Here is a 24,515-nt window from a genome sequence, read left to right as displayed (position 1 = left end):
CATCAGCCATTCCAGCAACACATAATAATAATAATAATAATAATAATAATAATAATAATAATAATAATAATAATAATGTTCCGGACCGTCGTCAAATGTGCGGACCGCGCTGGCAACGGCTCCTGGACGGGTACGGTAATGACTAAGAATGCAGTCCGGCCGCGGGTTCAGTGCCGCCAAATCACCCAATATGACACCACGCCGGATCTCCTGAAGGATTTTATCCATATTAAAAATGATTAACGGAAAAGATGGCAAAGATTTACGGACCCAACTGACCAGGAGGAATACCTGAGCCTAGCCCGGGAAGTACGAAATCGATTGTTGGAAAGGAATATTGAAAAATGGGAGGAAACGTGCTGTAAAATAATGGAAAACGAGTCAGATCGGGAATTTTGGAGGATTCTCGCAGAAAACGAGTCAGATCGCGAATTTCGGCGGATTATATATCTAAAACAATAAGCATTCAATTATAAATTTCAGTATAATACCGTAGCGAAGCACGGGTATCTTGCTAGTCATTGAATATGAGGGAGGACAAACTGCAGACGTGCCTTACTCCTTTCTGGGTTGCTGCTTCTTTTTCAAAGCCCTCGATTCATATCATGGCAGACTGATTTTTGCACAGATTGTGGATAATTCTTCTTTCTTTGCATCTGATCCCGATCATCTTCAATATTTCAACAAAATATGCTAGTCACAAAAAGGGAATGATCTCCGGCTTTCCAGACAACAGTGGTTCTGTTTCTGAAACACCGTATACTGAGAGTGTGTCGAGAGGGCACAAATATCACCATTGTTGAAAAAAGACCTATGTGCCAACTGTGGAGCAACACGTGCTCCTTCGTGTGATATTTGAAGTCGGTAGTGCAGGTGCGTATAGGGAGACCGACGAGCTGCAGAGAAGCAGCTCAGCGACAAAGCGAACCGTGAGCTAACCTGAGTCTTCTTCTTTCGCAACTTATCCCACACCCTGCTGCAGTCATGGGTGTGAACAATGTCGTACATTTGTAACTCACCTTGTTTTACCGTTGAATGCACTTCCTGACGCCGTTCCTCTGTGGGACGTATTCATTTATGCGTGTTTCTGTGTTAATTGGTACGGTTGTGTGTCCTGTGCACATGAAGAGGTGCCTATTGAGAGAAACATAAATACCTAGTCCACAACCCGTCCTGGAAACTAATCCTCGTTCCCCTGAACCCAAGTCTGCAACGCTGACCATTCAGAAATGAAGACGGACTTCGAACTCCTAGACATGTATCTGAGACCACAGATCAGCTACCTCTGCTGCTCCCTCTGTGGGTGGAGGTGCAGTAGAATAACATCCACGGTATCCCCTGCCTGTCGTAGAGGAGATTAAAAGGGACCTAAGGGTTCTGAACTTGGGGGCTTGGCCTGGTGACAACCGGGACCTTAGCTGAGTCCTGGCATTGCTTCCACTTACTTGTGCCAAGATCCTCATTTTCATGTTTGTTATCCGATCTCCGTTACCGACCTCACTTGATCAACTCTTTTTCTTTTCCCACTCCGACGGTATTAGATCTCGAGGCCTAGGGAGCCTTTCATTTTCACGCCCTTCGTGTCCCTTGTCTTTCTTTGGCTGATACCCTCATTTTTCGAAGTGTCAGATCTCTTCCAATTCTTCTCTCTGATTAGTGTTATATAGAGGATGGTTGCCTAGTTGTATTTCCTCTTAAAATAATAATCAATACCACCGCCACCACTAATCCTGCTGCGTATGGAGGTCCGAAACAAAACGGATGATCCCTGAATCCGTGCTATCAAAGGCTTCTATTTGCACACCGGCATCCGAATCAGACCTCCAATGGCAAGCGAGGGACGACCTTTCTCCATTAATATTGCTTTCTCTTTTATTGAACTTATTGACGTTGGCGTATTTGATTTAAATGATTCGTCTTTGCTATGCGAACTTAAAATGGGAAACCAATATATAGAAGCTGTCGATGAGTACATCTATCTTGGACACAAGATAAAACTTGGAAAAGGCAACCAACGTGCAGAAATTCCTCGCAGAATAGGTATGAGTTGGACTGCATTCCGAAAACTAAGATTCATCCTCACCAACAAGGATGTTCCAATTAACCTGAAGACCAAGGTTTATAATACGTGCGTGCTGCCAGTTACTACTTACGGTCTGGAAACTATGACGAAGGAAAGTGCTCGCAAGCTTCAGCGAACACAACGAGCCATGGAGCGACAGATGCTAGGGATCAGCCTTAGGGATAAGATCTGTTCAGAGGACATCAGGAGAAGACCTAATGTAACAGACATCCTAGAGAGAGTAGCAAGACTAAAATGGCAATGGGTAGGACACGTAGCTCGACAAGAATACAACAGGTGGACCTCTAGGATTGTTCACTGGAGACCGTGAGAACACAAGAGAGGCATTGGAAGACCCCAGAAGAGATGGCTCGACGACATAAAGCTGTTGGCTGGAACACGCTGGTTTCAAGTGGCTCAAGACCGAAGACGATGGAAGCATATGGAAGAGGCCTATACCCAGCAGTGGATTGAAATAGGCTGGAAAATAAGAAGAAGAAGAAGAAGAAGAAGAAGATTCGAACGTTTATGATAGTGAGTCCAACTGGATAGGATTTTATAGGATAAATATGTGAGAAAAATTCTGAACGTCATAAGAAATTGTATTTATTGTAATTTATGAATATGAAATAGCTGTGCCAAGAAACTTTTTTGCACTGTACATTACTCTCTTTATCGATGACATCAGAAGAATGAGGAAGAAACTCTGGTGACATGTTTAAGATGTTCCAACAATAACTTCTTAAGAACACTGGAACTCCTTAAAAAGTAATGAGTTTTGTGCAGATGGAATCATTTTTTCTTATTATTTCAATTTTATAGTTTCAATCTATTAACACAATGTTCTATCTTGTATCATGAATGCCGTTTTTTAATTGCGATAAATATCTGAATTGAGGCTCATTTTCTTCCCCTGTTGTAGCCAATGCAGTTATTATCTCTTGAAAGTAATTTTATTCCAGGCGTGGTAAACACCCCCATTCTGATCTCAATGAGACTATGAAACGATGTAAATCTGACCTCGAACCCATATCTTTGTCTTAAAAGTTTGGTGGTGTTTTGAAAGGGGGAAGGATGGATCTGGGACAGATTAATGCAACGAGAGCTTAAATTTGAGTCAGTTTAACACTTTTCAAGCCGATGATGTCATATGGCTTCACTATATTTACGAATGCCTTAGACCATTTATAATCCATTATGATGCCATACCAAATTATGTGAATGTATCTTGTGGTATTAGAAGAGACACGGCAACACTGGAACAGTGCAGCAGATGAACAAGTAAAACTGCTTTTAAACATTCTAGACTGAAAGCATCTACAAGAGACGGTACTCCTAAAATATCATGGTTTGTACCATTGTAAATTTGTGTTAATTGTAAAATATGGGTTTACTTGTAATATTTTAACCTTTTCCAGCATGGAAAATCATGGAATATTCATTTGTAGTAAAATCTGCACCCTCAGATATGAAAGGTTTATGATATTCAATTAACTGTGGGGGTAGGATGCAGCTTAACTCTGACAGTAACATGTATATAAATATCGCTTTAGTTACACCACACGTCTCGGAGACGTGACACTCAAAACCTATTATTTAAAGTTACGTTAAATTTACCGGACGGAATGATCAAGGAATAGAGGTGGTGGAGGGGATAACTCTTCCCTTCTTATGAGGATTAGATGGCATTCATTCGTACGACACGTCAGAAAATCGTATGGTGTAACTGTCAGGGTTAATCTCACCCCTCTCTCTCCACTCTGAAGCTCTTATGAAATGTACCACTCACTCTTACTGACAGTGACATTTACAATACTAAATAAGAATGTGTATGTATGTTTAGTCCTCAGCCCAAAGGCTGGTTGGATCCTCAACAGCTCCGCCATCAGCTGTCATAGATGGCCTAGGCATCACTGAAGAGGCGTACTAGGGAAATGAGGAGTGAGGTAGTTTCCCGTTGCTTTCCTCACCGAGCCAGAAGTTGCTATTGCATATCAGTCTACCGAGCCCACTAAAATGCATGTATCAACCAGCGCTATGAGCAATATTTTCACACCATTCATAGCAGGGACTGGCTGCAGAATGAATGGCATTACTAGCATCACTCATACCTCAGTCACTTTCATTTTGTCAAAGCCAAGGATAAAGCTGAGACAGATCAATGAAAGTAACAAAATTGCTCTAGCCAATACCAGAAGACATAGTGCACTGTAAACACTTGGTGCCACCAGCAAAGGCACATACATTGGCTATTTAATTTACAAGATACCAGGACCTCTCATTCAGTAAGTTTATGCAACTCAGACATAGCTGGTTAATACGTGACTTGTATACAGAGTACTTACACTTGCCTAATTTTAAAGATGAGAGGCATATATGGCACCGTGAAGGGATGAAGAGCGCCAGAAATTCTGGAAGCCCATGCATATTAAGCGGTTGAATTGCACTTCATAATGCTATACTCTTGAAGGGAGAACAGCTGTTAGATGTAAAAATGATAACTGAAAATGTTTAGAAGAAAATTCTGGAACAACGTCCAGTTCGGTGGAGCCTTGTATACTGACGGGGCGAGGGACATCTGTTCCACCGGATGAAGATGTTCGACATTGTAGAGCAGTCCTCCGCAAATATTTTATATTGCGCCTCACTTCTGGAACAGAATATTTTTCCGGCCCCCTTTACTCTACCTTCCCTGCCTCTCACTACTCATTAGACTGCACAACAAGCCGACTCACGGGAACTCGTTTTTATAATATTTAGTTGCCTATGACAGTAAATGATGCTAGTTAAAGCCTCTAACGATGCTCTTAGTACTTTCTTAGAAACTGTAGCATACTTTAAATTTCAATTGTTGCTCGTGAAACTTTTCATAATCGATAGGTTTACTCACATGCTTTGAATTTTTTGTCTGAAAGTGTCTTGTAGGTTTCACAGGTTTCAAACTGTCGCTGGTTAAAATATCCAAGCAAAGAACACGCCGTGGCTGTTTCTGGTTATACACAAGAATGTTATTGAAACTTAGTTTTAGATAATCGTCTTGACATTTGCGCACTTTTGTTCTTGTCGAATAATTTACCTTACCGGCGGGAGGTGAAGAAGATGTGGAAGGTGAACATGCAACTAAATTCGCATCTAGTTCTTTATTAGGTATTTATCCTGAGAGAACAGGTACTCGACGAAACACTTTCACGGAATGGCATTTATTACAATTAATTCACCACTAGTTCATAATTACGATTTAGAAGGTTAACTTCCCCTATTCAGAACGCGCAGATCCAACTGTACAGGACAGTGTACTGTTCACTTGCACTGCTTGACAACGAGCTTGAGGCTGAGAAAAAAAGATATTAATCTACCAGCGTGGCGAGGTGGCGGCGATAACATAACCAAGTGACTTATTGTCACCAGGCTAGAATGGGTAGAAGTTGGCCCCACGATAGCTAGTTTCATTTCTGGAAGGGCGCTGGGGTAATTGCTCTGGTCAAACACGTATGACAGCGTCTAATTACCGAACTTGTCCTAGCAGGGTCTGATTGCCAGCCTTTCTGGTCAGCACCTTGAAATATGTTAGTTTTGAAGAGATTCTTGTCTGAATTACTGTACTGAGAATATGAGGATGGTCTGTAAAACAATCGGAACCCGTTTTTGAGAGATCTACAAGTTTGGTTCTATCACTTTTACTCGAATCGCCATCGGTTATGCCTTACATATACTGTAGCTGCATTCATTTAATTTTTTTATAATTTCTTAATATTTTCTTCGTATTATTTCATTTTTGAAACACTTATAAAACAGAAGGAACAATCAAATTTGGCAGCGTATTGACACGTCCAATTTCCATATGCGTACGAATTGTTATGATCCTAGCGGCCACATAAGTGTAGAAAACTAAAGGAATGTGTAAAAACGCTTACGTAATATCCGTCTTTACGTCCAGCTAAGGTATACTCGATGGAGATATGACAAAAAGTTCACAAGGCCAAAATAGTAATTCGTTTCATCTTCGATAGGCATGCCAAGTGTGGTGACTATAGCTGTACGTTAGATGTGGAAAACAATTTAAAAACATGCAAAAAAAATCCTACATATTCAATGCTGCGAGGACATTAGTTTACACCCACTTACAAAGAAGAGTGACCGGGTTTTTGGGGGTGGATCTCCCAACGAACAAAAGTTTTGCTATATAGATACCAATTCTTAATTATTTGACAGTAAGATGATAATGGAGTTACATTTGTTCAGCTGTAGAAATGGATACGATTATTGGAATTCACGTGGCCGTATCCAGGCGATGAAGACAGATGAACTCAGATCGGAGACAGACAGTAAACCGATTTCCACCTACTTTGCTCTAAGATGGCCTGTCGTTGTAGAGTAATAAATGTGTGTGATCCTGAGTTTATGACAGCAAAATCGATGTAGCGCGCTGGTAATCTCCGGGATATGTGCCACGACACTTATGCTTTGTCCTGAAGACGAGATTGTGCACTTCATATAATGCACTGAACTGACAGGTGTATACCGATTGTTGGAATGTCCCCATATGGGAGACAAGACTGAACCCAAAGCCTTTCGTTGAAACAACTCGGGGGAAAAAGTTCCATTTTAGCAATGTGGGTCATTGTGGTCTTGGCTGGAGGAACTGGAAATAAGTGGCACAATTGTTGTGTCACCGGAGGATACCTCTAAGATTGCAAGGGAAAGATTAATGCACGGTAGTGAGTCAAGCAGCTTACGTACGCTACTGAAACATTGCCTCTTAGTAAAGTAAATGGTGACAGGATGAATGCTGCTTGGATCAATACACCGTGATAGATGTATGAAGTGTCCAATATAAGCACATTCGAAGGACAATTAAAGTTACAGATTTGCCAGAGAAGATCCAGCAGTAAGCCAGGCTCATACGGTACGATCACATTGCACGGATGGACTAGAACTACGTGGGAAAGAAGGTTCTGAAGAAGGAAGTTAAATGCAAAAAATGTGAGGTTTGACTACGTAAGGATGAATGGAGCTAATCCGGGAAAATCTCAAGGAGAAAGGTAAGGAACTGGCAAAGAAATGGAAGGGGCTCATTAAAAACAGCGACCCTCTATGAAGTGGGATAATCTGAAAGAAGAAGAAATAGTTCCATTTCTAACATTTATGGATATCACGTATCTATTTAAGAAGATCAGTTAGCGGTTTACAAACGCTTTCATAACGTACTACAGCTAAAAGAAGATCATGAATTTCCACACATTATCGACAAAGATCTAATTCAAAAGCGTACAGTGCCCTAATATTTATGTTAATGCTATGCCGAGGACAGACTTGAGTACGACAAGAAGCGACGAAAATGAAATGATGTCTACGAGTGGAAAGTCTTCGGAAATATATCTGTACTTGTGTGTGTGAGATGGGAATGTTAGGAGACTAAGAAAGAACGAAGAGTTTTCTGATTTATTGAACCATTCCAAACATTGCACAGTGAATGTAAGCTAGAAGTCTACGATGGACAGGACATCTGGTGCACATGTGCGATCATCTCTGAGCCAAAGCACAAATCTAGGAATGAACACGTCAACTCAGTAGACCCCGAGATTGATGAATAGGGCTCGGAAGTTCAGGATTAATCCTTTTTTCCTCGAGTATCCGAAGACAAGGACCAACATAATATATGTTCATTTTGGGTAATTGTAGGACAGAAAATGAAAAACCCATAGCACTACAGCCCTTGAAGGGCCTTGACCTACCAAGCGACCACTGCTCAGCCCAAAGGCCTGCAGATTACGAGGTATTGTGTGGTCAGCACGACGAGTCCTCTCGGCCGTTATTATTGGATTTCTGACCGGGAAGGCAGAAAATGGTGGATTTTATTTGTTCCTTTTTGCGTTTTTTGGCTTCTTGGTCCTTTTTAGCCATTGTTTATGTCTTCAACTTCACCTTCTTTTGACCATATTTTCACTGCCCATTTTTAGTACGAATCATCATTAGCTCTTCCATCATCTCTTAATATTTTCTCTAGTAAATACATAGGCCTATGTCTGAACCATATCTGAAAGGAGAGAAAATGAAATGAAACGAAAAATAAAACTAATGCTTCAAAAAATAGGGGTGTCAAAATATGTGCTATGAAACAGTGGAATCAGGAAATTTTTGTTTGAGTTTTTTTTTTTTTTTTTTTTTTTTTTAAGAGGAGTATCTCACCTGCCTCAAGTATGAACCCTTAACATCGGTTGATGTGGGAACAAGTTTCTCGATGTTCCGCAATGTGTTATCTGAAAACCGATGACCATTTACACCTGAGTACCTGGAGATGATTGCTGTGATATACTGCAAAGACCATTGAGGTGAGGTTTCCGAATTCCAATTTATATAACACTAGTGCTGTTAAGCCAAATATTATTCCAGTAATACTAATTTCGATTTATTTCTCCAGGTTGCCCATTGCGGGTTCACTAAATTCATTCTCGGTGGAGAAAATAAACTTCATTCTAAATTTAGCAAGTATATTTTTAACAAACACGGAATTAATTTTTTAAATTATATTAATCGAAGTATATAATGTCTGAAAGAAGAATTACTTCAGTTCTATATTTCCACTGTATGTTGCATACCACCAGAATTGTGCATCTTTGAACATTATATTCCTTCACATAATATGTAATTGAATGGGTGCTCGCAAAAACGCGATAACCAACCTTTTGTCAGAACAGAAATAAATCAACTTTTGCAAATGTCAAAAAACGAAAACTATACCCAAAAAAAATGCTTTTTTACTATTTATCTCGATGTAGTACCTTTAAATGATCAATACCATATAGTGTAACTGTGTTAAAAATGAAAAGTGCTTGGAGAAATGAGAATATAAGAAACGGAAGAAAATTGACTTTTGCGTTGACCTAGCTGTAGTTAATAGTTTACCTTAGATTCGTAACCAACAAATTTGGAAAACTGAGTTATGTGCTGCCATTTATTACGGAAGGTTCAAACTATCTTCTGTGAGTTGGGCTAACATGAGGTAATCCTGTGCGATGAGATACAACGCTTTGAATTGTATGCCATTTTGTTTAAACCAATTTTTTTACTACAAAATCGGCCTAAGAGACGTTTACGGAGGAGGCCGACGATTGGGCAGGAAAGGGCTAGCAGTGGGAAGGAAGTGGCGTGGCGTTGATTAAGCATTTTCTCGATTGAACATCCTTTTTGCCAGTTTTAGATCCATTCTTGTATCCTTTCAGGTCTTTTTGTAGGTCATTTTAGGCAATTTATGGGTCTTCAACTTCCAAGACGTCAGGAAGGGAGGGGGTGGGGCGTATCTTATTCATTCTTGGCGTGCCAGATTTATATTTTGAGGAGCCCACCGTTAGGAGGGTTTGAAAAACAATATCAGCTATTTCACAATAACGGTCTCCTTATAACGATTTTGCCCGTTTAATAATCACACCGTTTCATGCTCAAGCGAACGTCAGCCTTGTCACAGCCTCTTTCGTATTTCTAGAAAGGGATGACTAAGTCAGCTCGGTGAACCTCCCAGCTCGCTCGAGGACATGCCACGGCCCTACCTCTATCACTGCATTAGGCGCGTCCTAAGAGTAGCATCAGTGCTCGCGTCGTATCTGAGAGATACATATATTCAGTCCATATACCCAACCCCTATTTGATTTTTGGGTGATAGAAACCAACATAAAATTCACTATAATGTTTATTTACAACATATCCATGGAAATATTGAGAAAGGACACCGGCATATTTGAAACAATTAAACTAATTATCTGATTGTTCCTTTCACAGTCTTGAGGATCCTGAGATCGTAATGTTACTGACTAGTCAAACAACTCGCTGAACATAATAGAGTTGATTTACGTCGCACCGACACAGATAGGTCTTACGGCGACGACAGGACAGGGAAGGGCTAGGAGTGAGAAGGAAGCGGCCGTGGCCTTAATTAAGGTACAGCCCCAGCATTTGCCTGATGTGAAAATGGGAAACCACGGAAAACCATCTTCAGGGCTACCGACAGTGGGGTTCGAACCTACTATCTCCCGAATACTGGATACTGGCCGCACTTAAGCGACTGCAGCTATCGAGCTCGGTACCTTCATTTTCAACTTCAGAAGATATCCAGCTGCAAGTACTATCACAAACAATGATGAGCTAATTCACAGCAAATCAAACGCATTAGAGATAAAAAATTAATAATTTACAGATTTACTCGCGTCGTATCTGCGAGATAAAGCTGGCAGAAGCTTTGTATTGCATGAAGGTTACAACACTACTGTACGTATGTCACCACTTCCGAGACAGGAATCTAGGAGGAGGGTGGGCTTCTAACCTCAAGTAAGCTCAAGTTACAGCAAATAATCAAATAATTATTTATAAAAAAGACATTGCTTTACGTCGCACCGACACAAATAGGTCTTATCGCTACGATGGGATAGGAAAGGGCTAGGAGTGGGAAGGAAGCGACTGAGGCCTTAGTTAGGGTACAGTCCCTGGAATTGCCCGGTGTGAAAATGGGGAACCACAAATTCCCGACATTGGGATTCGAACCCACTATCTCCCGATTGCAAACTGAGAGTCACATAACCCAAACCGCACAGCTTGAGACAATATTAAATAATGTGAGCCTCCCCCTTATTACCATTTTGAACTGGCCCTGTGGCCTAGAATATTGGTGTCAAACGGCTTACGCCAGCATACCTTTTTTAAAGTTACGGTAGACAGCGGGCCATTGTCTAGCCTTGTGTTTCGTTGAGCATAACTGCGCATGCGCTGGGCTACTACCAGGCAAAACTTGTCTCCTCCTCGCTTGCCGACGCGACTCAGTTCGCTTCAGTCAGCCATGGTGAGCGTGTGTGTATTTGTGTCCGGCGTCATGGAGTGGTGGAGTACCAGGAAACCACCGTAATCTCTACGTTAACGGGGATTTTCCCCGTATGAACTAGTTGGAGACCTCCTGCCATTTCTTCTGATCATATTTTTGGATTTATTTTTCGTTTGGATACTTCCCAACGAGGTCTGGATGCCGGTCGTGTGACTGTATTTCTTCGTCAACAATGTCAGGTTTAAATTCCTCTCATTTCTTCATCACCAAAGGTATGTACCAGTGTTTGAAATCATTTTAAACGTCGTCCTGAAGAGGATTTTGATATTTTCGAAGATTTCTGGAAAAATAATAATAATAATAATAATAATAAATATTTGGACTTCGTCGTTAAATTAATACCTATTTGCGTGTGTGGTATCGAAAATCTGAAAAACAGTTTCGGCAACTAATCACAGTAATGTGGAAGGTTCACCGTGAACTAAATTGGAATTATTAATTTAAAATTTAAACGAATTATTTTTGGCACTTTAAATTGTTACTTTCCTTGTAAACCAAGGTACAGTCTCCAAGGTAGTGAGCCTTACCTTCTTCGGCTTTCTGTTTACCTTCCTGTGTTTTGTTTTCTAATTCGTTTGGTATGTTTTCTTCTCCCCTCCCCCTTCTGGGGTTTTGGGTGAATTATCTTTTATTTTCTCTACCCAGTTTTCCTCCTTTTGGAGGCGTTGCTTTTGTTTGCTGGTTACCTTGGCAACGTTTTGGTGTGTGTATTGTTGTCGGGTTTTAATGTGTCTGGCGTGGGAGCCGGTGTGCATCTAGAAGTATTTGTTTCTGAGTTGAGTGTATCGTTCTCTGTTTTAAATTAATTTATTAATTTCGACCGCCCTTTAACGTTGTGTTACTATTTTCTTGCCCCGAAGGAGTTTTGTTTTTACGTGAAATTCCATATGTCTTGGAAACTGTCCTTGGTGAAAACTGAACGTTTTTAATTTTGGTAATTATGAGAAGCGGCCGCGTTGAAGATCCATTTTATTGAATAATTGTTAACTTAGTTTTTTATTAAATAACTATCCGTGATCGATCACATTTTATTTCAAGGTAGTATTTATGTAAGGAAGTCTATTGGTTTTCCGTTGTTTTCTGAACACATTTTATTAGGTACGGAGGTCATCCCTTTCTTTCTTTGTTGTTTTCATAAAATTTTCAATTTATTATCTGTTAAAGAGTATTTATTTACCATTAATTGTTAATTAATAATGAATTAATTTTCCTTTTAAACCATACCTGGGTATTTTCTGTTTTATTCTATTTATTGTTAATTACCTTTTCCACCTTTCAAACTTTACGTTGATTTTATTTACATTTTGGCTTTACGTCTTAAAATAAATATAGGTTTTATCAACTTAATGACTTGGTTTGTTACCTACAATTTGCCCTTCATTAAAATTTTTTTTAACTTCATGTAAATGCTGGTTTTCATTCGCCACGTTCGGTGGAGCACTGCCACCGATTTTCTTGTGCATTAACTTCCACGGCCTTAAGTCGTCTTCCTCCGCTGCTTCCGGTAAGTTTTTCTATGGTTTCTTGTTTTTTATATTGTGATTGTACCTTTGTTGTCCTTCTTCTTGTGCCCTTCATTCTCCCTCGTGTTCGCTATTACTCCCATTCTGGGGCGGACACGCTAGCAACCTTCTCGCCAGGGTCTCTATCTATCTCTCTCTCTCTCTCTCTCTCTCTCTCTCTCTCTCTCTCTCTCTCTCTTTCTCTCTCTCTTTCCTCTCTCTTCTACTCTCACCCTGGTGGGTAAGGTTATTCACCTCATCATCCCTAGGTGGTACCGGGGTCCTAGAGGGTGGTGAGCGGTGAGAAGCTACTCGCTTGGCAATATAATACTAATACTAATATAATAATAATAATAGTCTAATAATAAGAATAAGAATAATGTATGTCAAACCCTTGTCTCGTTTCTTTATAGGGTCGGGTATGAAGTGAAATGAAGCTTTCTATCGAGTTTTCTACGATCGCATGCTCTTCTTGGCGTCAATCTCATCAGAGGGGTTCATGAGATGAGATGAATGATGTGATAGATGATATTAGAAAGCTAGAGGATGAAACCTGGTGCCGGAACTTAGTCTTCTCCTGTCGAATAGCACCAAGGGTTCTTCTCAAGGCTTTACGTCACCATCCGACGGATGAAACACCATCAACAGGATCATATGCCCTCACTTAATATGAACCTTGCTGAGAGGTTTGGAATTTACTCCAGGTTTTTGGCACGTAATCCAGTGAATAAATATTGTATATCCCTATCTCTTCTTTTATTTTTGTGCTAGCGGCTTTACGTCGCACCGACACAGATAGGTCTTATGGGGACGAGGGGATAGGAAAGGCCTAGGAGTTGGAAGGAAGCGGCCGTGGCCTTAATTAAGGTACAGCCCCAGCATTTGCCTGGTGTGAAAATGGGAAACCACGGAAAACCATCTTCAGGGCTGCCGATAGTGGGATTCGAACCTACTATCTTCCGGATGCAAGCTCCTATCTCTTCTACTCTGGCGGCTAACATTCTGAAGGTGAAATTTTTTCGAGCAACGGGACTCGAACAGGCTAAACAGGGTATCAGGCCGTAGAGATTTGTCGCCTTAAAGACCATGGCCACCAGGCAGGCTAATAATAATAATGGTGTCAGTTCTGATTTAAAGCCACTTAGGCTGCATATGTGTCAGTTTCGCCGTTTCGATTTACTCCACCAGATGGCAGAGAAACTGAAACTCAATTGAGTGACCTATGGCAGAGAATTTTAAGTTAGTTTTGTGGTGGTAAACATCAAGTGAATCACCAGTGATCTTTCACTTCCCAGCTTCTTACCACACGCAGTGCCGAAAGGACTTTTTACCGCCCTTAAGTAAAACGACTACATTTGCCAAGTTTGAACTCACGTTCTTGTAATCTGGAAACCGCCACTCTACCACTGAACTACAGAGGGAACTTTTACGATATAACTCTCTCTTTATGTGAGCACGACCCAGAGGTACCAAAATCCCAGGTAGTTAATAACTTTTATTACTTAAGAAGTACTTAGATAGTGGAATTCATTTCCTCACTAAGGAAACAAAGGATAATTAATTGATCATTAACGTCACACATGATATAAGATTCTGGGACATTAATTAAGAGCTAGTTTTATGGAAGTACTCTGGGCGATTCCGAGTGTAATTTATGTTCTGAGAAGTGGAAGATAATGGGAGGAAAATTAACAGGCAATTGCCACCCTATTTTCTTTACGCATCAAGCCCCCAGAATGGCTGTTTTCACGACTTCTTCGCTGAGTTCGTATCGAGCGACCTCCCTAACTGTTTGTGTAGTGTCACGTACCACGTGTGCAGTGAGGAGGCCGTGATTGCGTCCGTGCCCTGTGTAGGCTGAACTGACATTAGGATTTCGTTCGAAAGTCCTGCTATTTTTCAGCATTTTGTGAGCGTCCACCTGGCCTCTTGCAGACCAAAAAGAAGACAGGATTTACAGCTTTCAGGTTCAAAATGTACCAAATATTTCAAAAACCCATAAAAGATAACGTTTGAAGTCAAAATTACGTATTTTTATCATTGTAAAGAAAATGTACGTGTAATAATAATAGTCTTATTCCAACCAACGGTTATACAGAAAATCTAACATTTAAACTTAAAACTAATATGTGAACATTTCTTTCTTTTTGTAATTCAATTGGCTTTACGTCACACAGACGCAGGTAGGTCTTACGGCGACGATGGGGCAGGAAAATGCTAGCAGTGGGAAGGCAGCAGCCGTGGCCTTAAGTAAGCGCCCTCATCCTGAGTCATCAAATTAGGTTAATTGTTATTATCGTTTTAACACCAGACACACACTAGCGCGGAAACGTTTCTAATCGTTATATAACTTGTTAATATCAAAGATGTTTTAGAATTTTTTTTTTCTTTTTGCAGACTAACGTATTTATTTCAAAGTTAATCAGCCGGTCTTGTAACCATTACACTTCCCTAACACACGTATACATAGAAAAGTTCCCCATAAGCCATAGACAGTTCATAGAGGTTACGTTACAGGATAATAAAGATGATAAATATATAGAATAGAATTCCAATATATCGGATGAGTCCCTCGCGCCTACTAATTTTGTTTCATGCAGCCCAACAAACGTGAAAACGTCACGTCGTAAGGTCGATATTTCTATACTGGTATCCTTTGTGATGCTAAGGTCTTCTAAGTTCAACATGCAAGCGATTATGACCACAGGCGACACTTGCTACTGTATACTTTTCTCGAAAAATATTACATCATTTATAAGATGTATTTACGTCAGTCTACCATGTTTTTATGTTAATATGTCGTACCTAGTGACCGAGTATAGCAAAGCGCAAAATTTTAAACCGAGGGTACAGTGACGTGAAGGGCATATAAAATATTGAACTGACGGAGTGCTGTATGAAAACCTACAACCTGTTTTCCAGTCATTGACCGGGTCAGGGATGTAATGAATGAAGCAGATATAGGCTGTTAGTACGATGGGGTCGCCACTCCCAAAGTGATTTATTAATGAATGATAGATGCAATAAAATGAGAATGGAGAGTGTTGCTGGAATGAAAGATGACAGGAAAAACCGGAGTACCCGGAGAAAAACCTGTCCCGCCTCCGCTTTGTCCAGCACAAATCTCACATGGAGTGACCAGGATTTGAACCACGGTATCCAGCGGTGAGACGCCGGCGCGCTGCCGTCTGCGCCACGGAGGCTCACACGGAGTGCTGTATCTAATATATTCTTAATACAAGCAACTACTCTCCATTTCACCCTGTCCAATGTGGTCAGATGCTAGCCTAGCAATTAAACGAAGAATATCATTGATCGTAAGCCGCCTCTGTGGTGTAGTGGTTAGCGTGATTAGCTGCCACCCCCGGAAGCCCGGGTTCGATTCCCGGCTCTGCCACGAAATGTGTAAAGTGGTACGAGGGCTGGAACGGGGTCCACTCAGCCTCGGGAGGTCAACTGAGTAGAGGTAGGTTCGATTCCCACCTCAGCCATCCTGGAAGTGGTTTTCCGTGGTTTCCCACTTCTCCTCCAGGCGAATGCCGGGATGGTACCTAACTTAAGGCCACGGCCGCTTCCTTCCCTCTTCCTTGCCTATCCCATCCAATCTTCCCATCCCCCCGCAAGGCCCCTGTTCAGCATAGCAGATGAGGCCGCCTGGGCGAGGTACTGGTCATACTCCCCAGTTGTATCCCCCGACCAAGAGTCTGAAGCTCCACGACACTGCCCTTGAGGCGCTAGAGGTGGGATCCCTCGCTAAGTCCGAGGGAAAAACCGAACCTGGAGGGTAAACAGATGATGATGATGATGATGATCATTGATCGTTCGAACCCTATATAATTCACATTTTTCTGCATCGATATGATGTTTCAATACTTAAGGCACAGGCCAGCGTATGCCAGATGCACACAGTAGTACGCCGTTGCTATTGATATTGTGCGCTGCACTGCTATACTGCTTGAATGTGTCACTTCAGTCACTCGTCATGTCTTCCACGGATGAATACGTTGGCATGTCCGCCTCTGTGGTGTAGCGGTTAGCGTGATTAGCTGCCACCCCCGGAGGCCCGGGTTCGATTCCCGGCTCTGCCACGAAGTTTGAAAAGTGGTACGAGGGCTGGAACGGGGTCCACTCAGCCTCGGGAGGTCAAGTGAGTAGAGGTGGGTTCGATTCCCACCTCACCCATCCTGGAAGTGGTTTTCCGTGGTTTTCCACTTCTCCTCCCGGCGAATGCCGGGATGGTACCTAATTTAAGGCCACGGCCGCTTCCTTCCCTCTTCCTTGTCTATCCCTTCCAATCTTCCCATCCCTCCACAAGGCTCCTGTTCAGCATAGCAGGTGAGGCGAGGTACTGGTCATACTCCCCAGTTGTATCCCCCGACCAAGAGTCTGAAGCTCCAGGACACTGCCCTTGAGGCGCTAGAGGTGGGATCCCTCGCTAAGGCCGAGGGAAAAACCGAACCTGGAGGGTAAACAGATGATGATGATGATGATGAATACGTTGACATGCTCCTTATCGACGGGAAAGCAAGTAAAAATGCGTTCCAGGCACTACGTCTCTACGAGGAAAGGTATCCAGACAGGTGACACCCGACTACAAAGACTTTCAACAGTGTTGAAATACGTGTACGGACAGTAGGCGTGATTCAAAGAGTGCCACCTGTCCGAGAGAAAACTGCAACATCTAATGAGAATGAGGAGGCAGTCCTGGACATAGCTCACAATAATCCATACACGAGTACACGGGGAATTGCATTACAGTTGAACATCAGCTGGCCGTCCGTATGGTGAATACTGCATGCACATTAATATCACCTCTATCATCTACAGCTCACCAAAAACTCCATGGGCGAGGTTTCGAAGCTCGAATGAATTTCTATCAGTGACTATTGTGAGATGTGGAAAATAATGCAGCATTCCTATGGAAAATCTTGTTCTCGGACGAATCGGGATTCCACAATAATGGAACCGTCAACCGCCACAACATGCACTATTGGATGCTGAGATCCTCACTGGGTTCGACAAGCAGGCTATCAAGTACAATGGGAAGTGAATGTATGGTGTGGAATCTTGGGCGATAACCGTATCAGACCGCATTTCTTCGAAGGTCATTTAACAAGCACACGCTACGTGCACTTCCTCTGCCATGAACTCCCACTTCTACTGGAGGATGTACCACTCGAGATCGTTTAACGATGTGGATTCAACAAGTGTAGGAAGATGCTTGCCCTAATCTCTTTTCATATTTGTTCTTGTGTCCCCTTTCTGTTCCTCGCTCTTACAACACTTAACTGACCCCATCATGTATTCTTGTTCCTTTCTTTCTCTATACGTGACTAATTTGTCACCCGTTTGCTTCTTATCATTACTTAAGTCTCAGCTAAAAGATGAATTGTCATGCCTTTGTCGCACGATCTAAGTTGTATGACTGACTCAGTTAACACAATAATAATAATAATAATAATTATAATAATAATAATAATAATAATAATAATGATGATGATGATGATGATGATGATGATAATGTCGGGATGAGTGGCTCAGACGGTCGAGACACTGGAACTTCTGATCCAAACTTGGCAGGTTCGATCTTGTCTCATTCCGGTGGTATTTGATGGTGCTCAAATACGTCAGTCTCGTGCCGTTAGATTTACTGGAACGTAAATGAACTCCTGCGGGACTAAATTCCAGCACCTCGGTGCCTTCGGAAACCGTAAAAGTAGGTAGTGGGACGTAAAGCGAATAACAATAATAATAATAATAATAATAATAATAATAATAATAATAATAATAATAATAATAATAATAACAATATCAATGCTTTTGATAGTTGAAAAACTGTAGTTTGGGGCAGCGAATTTTATATTTTTTTGCTATTTGTTTTACGTCGCACCTACACAGATATGTCTTATGGCGACGATGGGAAGGGAAAGGCCTAGAAATGGGAAGGAAGCGGCCGTCGTCTTAATTAAGGTACAGCCCCAGCATTTGCCCGGTGTAAAATGGGAAACCACGGAAAACCATCTTCAGGCCTACCGACAGAGGGGTTCGAACCCACTATCTCCCGATTACTGGATACTGGCCGAACTTAAGCGACTGCAGCTATCGAGCTCGGTCAGCAATTTTTCGCCAAGGTACTGCCAAGGTTGTGAGCATTGGAGAGTCTCACGATGTTTTCTGGCTAAGAGCAGACATTTCCTCCTACTCTAAGGAAATGGCGTACCAATTAACCAAGGGTGTCAATAACAAGAAGTCTCTATATTTCAAAGCAACGCTGAAGCATTACTGCAGTGTCATACGTCCACAGGTCTTGTACGCTTCAGAATGAACAAATAAGACCTGATAGAGGAACTGGAGGCCAAAGAAAGGACGATTTTGAGAAATATCTTATGTCCCGTCAAAGACAATGGAGAATGCACAAGACGACATAACGACGATCTATACACCGATATCATCCGGAAAAGAAAACTTATCTTTTATGGGCATGTGGCACGAATACACGAAACAAGACTGACCAGCCGCATCATTATCTTCTTTCAGTAGAAGAAAACCAAGGGGGCTTGCTTCATTGAGGTAGATAGAGATCTTAAAGAAATAGGAATCACACGTAATGACATCCAGGAGCGTGTCCCACTTAAGAAGAAACTTCAAGCACTCCGGGGTTTCCGAGACAAGCCGAAATTAAAAAGAGGAAAGGCGTGGACACAGGAGAGCAAACGAACCACACCGACAACGTTTGCGGAAGTTCTGGGCAGACATCAAAGCCAGAAGTAGCCAAATGATATGACGTGGTCCAAAATTGGCCGATATGGCATGAATGAATGAATGAATAAATGAATGAATGAATCTTCTTCTTCTTAGTATTCATTTAATTGCAGGGTCTGCTGATGTGCACTTTCTTTTCCACCTGATATGATCTTGTGCAATTTTTTTTTGCTAGTGGCTTTACGTCGCAGCGACGCAGATAGGTCTTATGGCGACGATGGGAGAGGAAAGGACTAGGAGTTGGAAGGAAGCGGCTGTGGCCTTAATTAAGGTACAGTCCCAGCCTTTGCCTGGTACATAGCACGTTGCCATACCATCGCAAACGATTCTCTCGCATTTTCTCAGGGATTGGGGCCACACCAAATGCCATCCGAACATCCTCATTTCTGGTGTTATCCGGTCTAGTGAGTCCCATTGATCAGCGAAACATCCTCACCTCCATGAAATGCAGCTGTTGTTCGTGTCTCCTTGAAACTGGCCAACACTCTGTTCCATACAGTGCCACTGGTCTAATGATGGTTCTATAGATTTTAGATTTCAAATACAGTATATTGGCACCCTCCAATCAAAAAGGACCGCGGTGACTTGGCGCGACTTCGTCCAGGCAGCGTTGATTCTGCTTCGAACATGTGGGACCGTGTCACCATCCGATTGGAATAATGATCCCAGATATATCAATGGGGATGTGTTCAGAATATATACGCCGTCGATGTTAATTGACCCATTTTTTGCACCCCAAACTCTAGGTACTCAGTCTTTCGGACGTTAAGTCGCAGGCCATATCTGTCCAGGAAGCTTTTCCAAAGTTGGACTAGTTGTTGAAAAATCTTGGCGGGATTCACAGGCGACTGTAACATCATCAGCATGGAGTAGACTCCAAGGGTGTGGTGTTAACACTTCTGTGCTGATGGTGTCGAGAGAGAGGATGAACAGAAGCGGAGATAGAACCGATCCCTGAGGAACGCCAAGTGGTGCAGTCATTCCAGCAGAACATCGGACAGAGCTGGTGGCATTCCGATACAGAATCTGGATCCATCGAATATATACTTCTGGTACACCAAGCAACCTGAGTGCATGACAAATAAGATCACGAGACACCGTGTCAAAGGCCTTTTTGAGATCCAAGAAAGCGATGTGTAGTGGTTTCTTCTTTTCATTAGGACTGACTGACTGACTGAATGAATGAATGAATGAAAATAATAATAATAATAATAATAATAATAATAATAATAATAATAATAATAATAATAATAATAATAATAAGCAATTTTACTTCCCACTGACTACGTTTCTATCGGTTTTCGGAGATGCCAAGGTGCCGAAATTTTTGTCCCGCGTGCGTTCTTTTACGTGCCGATAAATATAACGACACTTTACTGACGTATTTGAGCACCTCCCACTACCACCGAACTAAGCTAGGATCGAACCTGCTCTCTTGGGCTCAGAAAGCTAGTGCCTTAACCGTCTGAGCCACTCAGCACAGCTCAGAATAAACAACATGTGACTACACTTCATAGAGGTTGGAGGGTGGGTTAAGCTCGAATACTGGCCCATTTAACCTTCGTATTTCGATTTCATTCATTTCCACACAACATTTCTTAGTTAATTGTATTTTTCTTAATATTATTTTTTGTCGCAATCTAATGGGCATCAGACCATGAACTGTGACCCAAAACACCCACCATTTACTGCTCTACTGAATTTAATAATTTCTTCATGAATATCTTGCTCTTCGCGACTTATTACTAACCAACTCCTTCTGCACTTCCCCGCTGTTTCAATTATATGTTTCAGTGATTGTGGAGTTTCTCCCTTAATTAAAAATGTAAGTAAAGGGATTACTATTGAAAATGGAAATTAAGGTAAGAAATTAAATTACATAAATAATAAAACTAATGTTCGCTAAACTAACACAACGTTCACTCTGAAGCAGGAATGCGGGTTGTGTAAGTATAGTGTGACAAATAATGAAGCCCTTTCCATGGAATACTACAGAAAGCTCTAAGGAAGATTACTGACTTCGACTTAATTCCTGTTCTTCCTAGTGGAACACAGGACATCAAAAAATCATCGTTATCTGGTCGTGTATGATTCTTGCCTTCTCTTTGCACAAAAGCCAACGGTAGATATTAGGATTAGACTGTAGAAATAGACAAGAGTTCACAGGAAGACCTGGTGCACGTTTCCTTAGTTATTATAGATTATACTGTACGTAAAAATGTTACACAACCAATTTTGCTTAAAGATCGTGTATCTTCGAACACTTTTCTTCTATGCAGTCCATTACTCAGACTAAAATAATAGGAAAAAGCTTTTCTCGAGTTGGAAAAATAAATTTTGTACATTCTAACCGTATCTCGCCCAGGCAGCCTCACCTGCTATGTTGAATAGGGACCGTGCGGGGGAATGGGAAGATCGGAAGGTATAGACAAGGAAGAGGGAAGGAATCAGCCATTAAATTAGGTACCATCCCGGCATTTTCCTGGAGGAGAAGTCGAAACCAAAGAAACCACTTCGAGGTTAGAGGTGGGAATAGAACACCTTTCTACTCAGTTGACCTCATCAGGCTCAGTGGAATCCGTTGAAGCCCTAGCCCTCGTATCACTTTTCAAATTTTGCGTCAGAGCCGGGAATAAAATTCGGGCCTCCGGGGGTGGCAGCTAATCACACTAACCACTAGACCACAGAGGTGGACTGAATAAAAATCTAAAAGCATAAAATAATCTCATATAAGGAATTCGAATTTGTTTGGTAACTCAAAATTATTTAAATGTCCTTAAATAAAACAAAGATTTATGAAAGGACAAAATGAATTATGGCACGTTTTCACAATTATTACTGCCCCACATGTAAGTATTTTTTACTTCAATAACTTAGAGTCACATTTGATTAAATAATGCATTTATGGTATTTTGTGTATTTTATGTAGATTTTTGGAATATGTGTTTGATAAATAATTCCCTTGCATTATCTGCTGTAGATGGTGGGACGCAGTGTGTTACGAGGAAGTGAATCCAACTCTTTCCACTACGCCATCGTCTCTCGTAAGTTCAAAGTTAGAACGTCTTTAGTATCGCAGAAAAAAAGCTTTTCTCTTCTAATTGTCTTTAAATACGCTATGAATGGATGGATTAATCTCGTGCATGTTTGTTAGAGTACAGGGCTGCAAGGTGTTAGACAGAAAAGTCTCCAGCATTTTGTCCCGCGCCATCAGCAATCTTAGATTTAGTAGCGCCTTCACGACATGGTATCCTTAGCAATGCAGACGAAAATAATGAATTATCTCATCTCCTTTACTTTAAACGTGTACCCTTGGACAAGAAACACGTGATAGGTTGTACAAGGCATAGCCGCTAAAAATATCTCGTATATAGTAATAGGAAATAATAAACACGCCGAAATTTTCGCACCATTCTACCTAGTCACTTAAATATGGATTTGCACAATTTTTAGCAACTATTAGCATATTACTGAACAGAGGTGAATGATGTGAGGAGAAAGACACACAAGTTTTAAAATTTTGTTTGTTTTTAGGAGATAGTGGCGGTGGTGATTACTGTTTTAAGAGGAAGTACAATTAGGCAGCCATCCTCCATTAACACTAATCAGAGGGAAATAATGGACTGGATTCAACACTTTAAAAAATATAGGTATTGGTCAAGGGAAGGCAAGGCCCGCGAAAGGTAGAAAAATAAAAGACATCCTCGAATTCACAACCTAATACCGTCGGGGTCGCAAAGAACAAGAGTTGATCAAGCGAGGTTGGATAGGATAGATGAAAGTGAGAAGTCTGGCACAAGTAAGTGGAAGCAATGCCAGGAGTCAACTAAGGGTCCCAGGGGTTGTCAACTTGGGAGCCCTGGTCATCTGTATGCGCACCTATCTCCAAAGAGATAGGTCGTAAGTGAAGTACCGATACCGGTGCGCTCATTGGCACTCTTCCGTCGATCTTGTTGTATGTATTTATCAGTTGAGTAAATGTTTAAAGTAGTGTTGTTGTTCTTATTGTTTCTGGTGTGGTGGAGTTTTTACGGTATGTTTTATGTATGTGTGTTATGCCAGGGAGCTCGCTATTCAGTTGTGGTGTTGCTGACATAGTAAAATTAGTGTTACGGTGTGGTAGTACCGGACTTTGACCCATCCAGGCACTGACGACGCCTGATGTAATAATTTGCACATTTAATAAGTTATTGCGGGTGTAGTTTGTGTTTGAAAAAGCAGCGATTTATTCCCGGCTTTCAGCGATGCACCTGGTTTCGGCGACTTCTTATCGCTCTGGTTCTTCAAGGTTTGTTTAAAGACAGCTTATTTGTTTCAAGGCAACATATAAGGTGATTTGTTGAAGAGGAAGTGAGAGGATTCTTGGCTAACTTGGTATTACTTGGCGGGAAGGGGGAATATCTTGTCTACAGGGTCGGCTACTAATTCCACCGAAGTGGCCCTGTTATTGGGAGGGGAGGGTTTTTGAAGTATCTGGTTAGGGCTAAATTTTGGATTTTGAATGGAAGTGTTTGGGGTCGGGAGTTCTAAGGCGAGGCAACTCAGAGATATTGAGGGACCGCAGATCCTCGCAGCGAACCAATAACATTGATAAGAATACCACCAAGTGCATGGGCCGTGGGAGGTAGGCAACTTGAAACGACCGGTCAGATGCAAAGTCGAGGAACGATCGTTTCTGACGCCTGTCGGCTTTAGTCCTCGGAAGCCCTCGTACACTGTAAAGAATTAGGTCATGGTTACCCTGGTGTTCTGTAGTTCGTCTTATTCGATCTGTGAAGACTGGTTCACACTCGGCCAGCAATGCAGTCCAGTAGCGAGTGATATTGTAGCTCTACTAAAAGCGAACACAGCAAGTGGGGGAACTCGTGGTTAGACAAGTGGTGGTGGTGTTGATTATTGTTTTAAGAGGAAGTACAACTGGGCAACCATCCTCTATATAACACTAATCAGAGGGAAAATTTGAAGGGATCCGACACTTCGAAAAATGAAGATATCGGACAAAGAAAGACAAGGGCAACGAAGGGCGTGAAAATGAAAGATTCCCTAGCCCTCGAAACCTAATAGCGTCGGGGTCGGAAAAGGACAAGAGTTGACCAAGAGAGGTCGGATAGGATAGATGAAAGTTAGGAGCCTGACACAAGTAAGTGGAAGCAATACCATGACTCAGCTAAGGGCCCCGTGGTCGCCAACCCACGATCCAAGTTCAGACACACTGGGGCCCCTTTTAGTCGCCTCATACGACAGGCAGGGGTTAGCGTGGGTGTTATTCTACCGCCCCCACCCACACGGGGAGGGGTCGGAAAAGAACAAGAGTTGATCA

The sequence above is a fragment of the Anabrus simplex genome, chromosome 1, assembly GCF_040414725.1.
Source record: "Anabrus simplex isolate iqAnaSimp1 chromosome 1, ASM4041472v1, whole genome shotgun sequence".
Lineage (NCBI taxonomy): Eukaryota > Metazoa > Arthropoda > Insecta > Orthoptera > Tettigoniidae > Anabrus > Anabrus simplex.
The sequence above is the reverse complement of the archived record's forward strand: the minus strand, read 5'-3'. Positions refer to the sequence as shown.